Below are 7,532 nucleotides of genomic sequence, written 5' to 3' on the forward strand. Positions count from 1 at the left end.
AGAGGGCGGGGTAAAGAAGGGGGCGGGGCTTCACCACGTGACCGCCCCGCCCCCTAGAGGTTCTCTTCCGGAGCTCCGTACCTGAGAGCTCCCCCCCGACTAGAGCCCTGCCCCAGACCATTCCATTTGTTTTCAGAGTATTCCCCACAAACTCCATTTCAACCCATTTTGAAGCAGCTCAAGGGCTCTGCAGGCTGCCTTTTCATGTTTTATTTTTTTTTCTCACAGCAGTGATGGAAGTCATAATAAAATTATGAATTCTTCCCAGTACATATCTGTTGCATCATGTACTTCTTCCTACCTGCAGCTAAGAATTCGCCAACTGTTCCAGTCTCTGTAATGTCCAATGGGAAGGGAAAGCAAATGTTCTGCTACTTTTTGTTAAAACAAAATAGTACAAGTTTGTTCTAGAGTTTGCTTGGCAATTCTGCTCAGGCAGCTTGTGCAGCTGCTTCCTGTTGGCATGCTGACCCTGCTCTCCGTTATTAGTTAGGCTGTGATCTGCAAACAACACAGAACGGCAAATGCTAAAGATGGCTGTGAGCATGGGGGGGGGGTGGCTTATATTTAAGCAGCACTTTCCTTTTTTAAAAGGAGGGCATGGCAGATAGGTACAAAGCCACACCTGGGAATACAAGAGTGATGAAACATCCAGTGGAATTAACAGGCAACCATTTTGATGGGGATGGAGGACCAAATTAAAGTACTCTTCAAATGACTTGAACAATAGCTGTACAACTATTCGGCTGATGATGTTTGAAAAGCCAGGAAGGTTAAAAAAAAAAGATCAGGTAGTCACATATAATTCATGGTTATCAGATAAGCATTGTTTTGTTTGCTTTCAGACTTTTTTTAGCACTTTGAAGGGAATGACAAAATAATAGATTTGCTCTAAATGCCCTGTTTTATATAAATTTTTATCTTTTTAAAAAAAGAAGTTCAGCAAGTATTTGAAATACTTAGACACACTGGCTAGGATATTACTGTACCATGGGAGAGTGTAGCTTAGGAAGCACGTGGAGAGAGATGGCAGATGTCCTTCATTTTGTATGCTTTACAGCCAGTATTTCCAAAAGGAGTGTTGCATTTAAGTGTAGAAAGGTACTTCTGCAATCATAAAAGGGAATTTAGTGGGTCCATAGTGGTGGGATAGCCTGAAACTATCATTTGAGAGACTTCCTTCCAAGTCAGAGAACCAATGTGGTATAGTGTCTAACTAGGATCCAGGAGCCACAGGTTTGTGATAGGGCTGCCAAGTGGGGGCGGGTGGCGGGTAAACCCCCGCTTCGGAGGCCCGATTTCCGCCGCCGCGGAATCAGGCCCCGGGGGGGGGGCTTCGCCCCGGCATGCACGTCACCTGGAAATGATGCAGGCACGCTGGGCACGCTGGGGGCGGGGCCACGGCCATACAAGGGAAAACCCCCAGCATGCCTGCGTCACTTCCAGATGACGCGCACACACCCGGCGCCGGCCGGGAGTCCCCCGCTTCCAGCGAAGAATCACTTGGCAACCCTAGTTTGTGACCTTGGGCCAATCGTTCTTCTGCAGCCTAAGATACCTCATAGGGTGGTGGTTGTGAGGAAGTGGGGAGAACAATGTAAGCAGTTTGGGGAGAAAAGTGAGGTATAAATCTATATAATAATTCTGTTTTGGTCATGGATTCTCCTGAACATTCCACACACTCCCAAATCAGTTGACTTCCTGATCTGTCACTCAGAAGCTTTCCTTATCCACTGGCTGTGTTGCTTCAGTCTCTCCTCCAGTATTCTAAACAGTTTGCTGTTCCTCTCCCCCCAATAGCCAGTTGGAACACAGAGGTCATTTGCATATGCAGCCGGATTGGCCTTTGCCTCTAACATTCTAAACAGTTTGTTGTTGCTGTTGGGAGTCATTGAATGTGTCCTGAGGTAAAATACATATCCCAATCTTCCCTTAAATGGTCACTGGAGTTCCCTGGAGTTGCCAATCTCCCTGTGGGGCCTGGAGATCTCCCAGAAATTACTGTGTTCCCCAGCCACAGCACATCATTTCCCCTACAAAAAATTTCCCAGCTATTACAATGGCTGCTTTGGGCAGTGGACTCTAAGGAATTATACCCTGCTGAAGTCCCTCTGCACCCCAAACCCTGACCTCCCCAGGCTCTACCCCTCAAATCTACAGGTCTGGCCCTCCCCTTAATATTGCCAGCTTCCAGGCAGCACCTGGAGATCTCCAAGATCAGTTCTCCTGGAGAAAATGGCTGCTTTGGGCAATGGACTCTGTGGAATTATACCCTACCGAGGTCCCTCCACACCCCAAACCCTGCCCTCCCCAGACTCTACCCCTCAACTCTACAGGTATTTCTCAATCCAGAGTTGGCAACCCTGTACCTGGCTATGGAACCGCTTTCCAGACCCTTGGAACCCAGAAGACATGGCATAGGAGGAGGTGGTTTTCTACCTTAGCTGCCACTGCATAACCCCAAATCAACATAAGTCAGGGGTGGAGGGAACCGTACTTGTTCCCATGAGGCTGTCCCCCCATACTACCCACTTGGGGCAACAGAATGACTTGAGACAGCCCTGCCTTATAGCTAAGCAGCAGGAAATAAACATGGCTTGCCTCCCTCTATTTTTCCCTTGCCTCTGCCGCCCCACCAGCCACAGTTGGGACATTTACCTGGAGCTTCCTTCTAGAGCTCATTGTATTTCTTCCCACAACGCACCTTACTCCTAGTACATATATATATATAAGAATAAATGAATAGGTCTTCATTATCAGAGTTGCCTAATACTGCTTACCTAAAAATATAAAATCAAGATTTGTTTAAAAAAGTAATTTAGATTATTTTTGTAATCTGTACAGAAATCAGTTTGACTGGATCTTCAGGGGAATGTTCTTGTGCTTTTCTTCTGATGGTTAGATAACAGGTATGTTTGGATGAACAGATGGACACTTACAAAGATGGGAATAGAGTCTTTTGTTCCAGGTAATTGGTTGAGAAGCTTCTGTACACAGACTGTATTTACCCTTACAGATATATAAAACCAATATAACAGTTCAGCTCTCATGATTTTCTCCAAAGAATCCTTGGAATTGTAGTTTGCTGATGATGCTGAGAGTTCATTTAGAAATCCCTAGCCCTTCTCTCAAATCTAGTTCCATGGATGTGTGGGGGAGAGATGGACTCTTCTAAATCTGTAGTGTTGAAATAGTTTTCAGTTAAGGGAATCAGTCGTTGTGTACATAATGTGGATAAGCATGTGTGAATGGTGTAAATAAGTAAATTTCATCTGGTACACCTTGAACTCTCTCCAGTGTTCATTGGTTGTTGGAACTGTTAGAGCTAGATGGTGATTGATCCAAAGAAGAAAGCTGTATGATTCAGCTATGGCAGGAAAGTTCTCAGAGAGAAGAGCATGGCTGATGGGGCTGCATGAATTGTTCTGGAAGTGTTGTGAGAAAGCTCAAAAGTGGAGATGACCCTCAAATCCATTCAGCTAACTAGGACTAATCACAAAGATGCATCAGAATGGGTTTTTGAAGCTCAGGAGTAGTATATTTGGTATAAATGATATAAATGGTTCACAGCACTTTGACTAGCATCTGAACTCCCAGCTAGCATTGCGTAACTTTATGCTGTACCAGGAGGTAGCACCACCTGCATCAGTTTTGCTGATCTTGTGAAACAGAACACTTTCTCTGTAATCCTACTTTGATTTTCATCTTAGCAAATCTACAGACCTGCTTTCTGGTAGTTATGAAGTGTTTGAAATGTGTGTGGGGGGGGTTGGAAGTCTACAGCCCACTCTTCATTGGACAGTGTGAAATAGCTGTTCATTCCCAGACTATCTAATCCACCCCACCCCCACATGACTCAAGAGATTGGCATTCCAATATACATAGCCTGTATTTGTTTGTAGACAATGAAGCTTTATGTCTGACTTCTGTGCAATGTCCATTAATACTTCATTCATATATGCTTCAGAGTATTTCATCAAGGCTTGAGTCAGTGTTTTTGTCAGAGCAAAGTTTGAGTCCAGTGGCACCCTTAAGACCAACAAAGTTTTATTCAAAGTATAAGCTTTCATGTGCATGCACACACTTCTTCAGATTTCCAGTGTGAGTACTAGTTGGATGAGTGTAGAAATGTTCACAAATCTGAGATAATTTGTCTTGCTGTTTTTCTTTTTGCAAAGTCCATTTATATAAAAACAAAATGTACCCCATTTTAGTGTAAACTTGTCCTGAGTTTCTGCTGTACTTTCTAGTGTTCAGAATTGCATGATGGTTCCCTTCGCTAATGCACCCCATGTTCATCTTTCTTTCTTCCCTTAAGAATACTGGGGGAATACAATAATTAAAGAGTGCAATCCAGAGCATGAGTTGCAGTTTTGCCAATGGTTTCAGTGAGAAGCAAGGGACAACCATGCTTTGTAACCCTAGACAATGTCAAATGTTGTGGAAGACCTAGCTAAATAGTCTTATTTTTAAATTTTTATAATATGAGACATTTTATAAGGATCTTTGAGGGGAAATGTTTCAAAGGTAGAGAGAATCAGAAAGTTATATGAGTTTAGTTGGGGGGGATTCCTAGCATTTATTAAAATTGAGATTTTCTCCAACATATATTCAGTTGAAATATTTTTGAGAGAGAGAAAAACTACTAGGGATATAAAGCAATAAAAAAAGTTTTTAAATTCACTAAGTATTCTTGGCTATTGGTTAGGGAAAGTCTGTTTTCCAGTACTGCTGTCCTTTTCACAAGCAGATAGGGAAACAAGATGGCTATTTTTTTCCTCCGATAGGACTATGGCACAGCCTGGTTGCATTCTGCTTACATTGTGATTCAAGTGGCAGTTTGAGCATTTATATGTTGATGCCAAAACAATCTCATAGAGAACAAATCCTCCCTATATTATTAAGTTTTGACATTCTGAGTTCAGAAGCCACTGTGTGGATTTTTAATCCAGGATTTGTTAAATTCACAGAACTAGCAGGATATCAGGAAGTCCCTCACTTACCTGGTAGTCTGCAGCGAGCTTACATCTTTATCCTCTTCCATGAGACTATCACTGAAGGAGCCGTTATAATTAACCAGTCAAATTTCAAGTTTGGCTATCTTCAGTCCAATGGTAGAGTTCTCTGATGACAGAAATAAAACTAATTCTGACGTCTTTGTCTCCCAAGGGAGACTTTCAGAGGATAGTAGTGTATATTTGGATAGCTGTCATTTATGGAAAGTGGCATTAGTTGTTTTACTTTACTGGTATTCTGTTGACCCTGTTAACATTTTAGATCCTGCTAGCAGAGAAACTCAAGAGACCTCCAGTGTTCGGGCCTCTAGTTCTGGTTCTTTCATCATGCCTGAGTAGTAGCAATAATGTTTGTCACGGAATGAGCATGTGGCTGTGACTTTTGCTGTCTGATGCATAATGAGGTGAGTTTAAGTCCTGTTGCAGTCAGCTTGAACTTGCATCCTATGCATGTTTTTCTCCAAAGCCCCACTAAGTTCACTGGGACTCATCTCCAAATTAGTACGTATAGGATTGTAGCCTTAAACATGCTATGCTGCACTCTGATCTGGCAAATGGAAGCCTCTGTCCCTTTTCAAAATGGGACTACACTCAAATTTTGTTTTGTTATCTGTACCTTATTTTATCCATCTCACCTGAATAATGCAATCCACTACATGCATCTCATGACACAGTAAGTTTCGGAGAACACTCCCTTTTATCTAAATTTATTTTCAAACATTTTAGATCTCATGGATTATATGGATAAATGAATTTAGACTGCATTTGTTTTCCCCATCTAAAAGCAATTGAAAGTTGCATGATAAAGTTCTGAAGATGTAATGGTACATTTGGAAAGCTGATGTCGCTAGACACTGACTGTCCGCCAAATCAGATTCTCCTCCCCCTTTTTAAAAAATTACATTGCCTACCTGGTCTTTTTATTCTGTAACTTTTACTAAACAGTTTCTAAATTTTTACAATAAAATGCGTCTTCTGCCAACAGTAATGGCTTTTAACTTTGTAATACTTTGCTGCAGATTTTTGGCTGACTAGACCTTTAAAAACTTAATTATACTGTTAAGCTCTGTGTATGAATAACAGCAGTGAGCCCTTTATCATTGTGAAAACGGTTGATATGGCTTTTTTGTCCCATGCAATTGTATGACTAAAACACTGCAGCTGAAGAGGTAAATGCTTATTAAGATTTAAGGGCAATGTTGTCACTTCAGGTATGTTTCCTAACTGCTAATGTCAATGGAGTTACACAGATTTACCCCAGTTAAGAATCTAGCTCTTAAATGTTGAAGGTATTTGCTATAGAATTTTTCTGTCCTATGTACAAACATTTCCATGAACTTTGTATTTTCAGCAAATTGTATTATGCACTTGAAAAGCTTTGTGTCATCTCATGTAAAATAAATTGTACAGTCCATTACATTGCGTTTTGCCGGACTTGTGTTTTTACTGACAAGCAAGAGGATTTCTGTTACCATTCCACTCTGCCCAAAGGGTCTGCCAATGCATAGAAAAGGTTGCTATATTCCTGAAGGAAGGAAGCAATTATTTTAAATTCAACAGGGGCCTCAAACTAAGAGTTCTAGCAATAGCACCCAGATACTTCATTCTGTGCTGTGGAGAGTGTTGTTGGCTTACTTTTTATTGAGCACTGTCATGCTGGGGTGAGAGTGTGTGTGTGCTTGTGTTTGTGTGTGCGTGTGTGAGAGAGAGAGAACTCACAGCTCTTCTCTCTCTTCACACTGGGCATATAGGGTAGCACCACCACTCATGTGCTGTTGTTTCCCTTGTTTACCAGCAGCTTGGGGTCCTGGTAGGATCTCTCTGTGTGTGAGTGAGATGTGTGCTGTTTCTAGCTCCCACCTCACTTTCTTGTGTTCACATAGCCTAGCCAGGAGGTTCTCACCTGTGGGTGGAAGAAGCAGTCACCTATAGAAATCTAAAATATCCAGAAATTTTTGAAGCCCCATGAGTGCATGTCTCATCCCTTTATGGCCCAACACAGATTATCCGAATAGCCATCCAGCTTGCTTTTCCTTGGCAGTTCAGCAAATGGTTATTTCCAGGCAGAACAAAGTTTGAGTCCCACTAACTTCACTGGGACTCATTCCCAAATTTGTACATATAAAATCGCAGCCTTAAGTATGCTGTGCTGCACTCTAAGCTTAGGAGAACACTCCCTTTGATCTAAATTTATTTCCAAACGTTTTAGATCTCTCCCTTTCTCATCTGTTCCTGAAGTTCCTTTGTAATAAAACAGCTACTTTGAGGTAACCCATTGACTGTCCTGGAAGGCTGAAGTGTTCTCCTACACATTTCACAGTGTTGTGATTCTTGATGCCAGATGTGTGTCCATTTAACCTTTGACCTGTTGATTTATGTAGAGAACTGAAGGGCATTGTTGGCATTTAATGGCATATACAGTGTTAGATACTACAAGAGGGGGACCCGCGATACTCGCGGGGGGGGGGGGGGAGGGCTCCCTCTCCTCCATCCCCCCCATCTCCCCGAGGGAGCTGC

The sequence above is a fragment of the Gekko japonicus genome, unplaced genomic scaffold (genome assembly GCF_001447785.1).
Source record: "Gekko japonicus isolate JY-2015 unplaced genomic scaffold, Gekko_japonicus_V1.1 scaffold152, whole genome shotgun sequence".
Lineage (NCBI taxonomy): Eukaryota > Metazoa > Chordata > Lepidosauria > Squamata > Gekkonidae > Gekko > Gekko japonicus.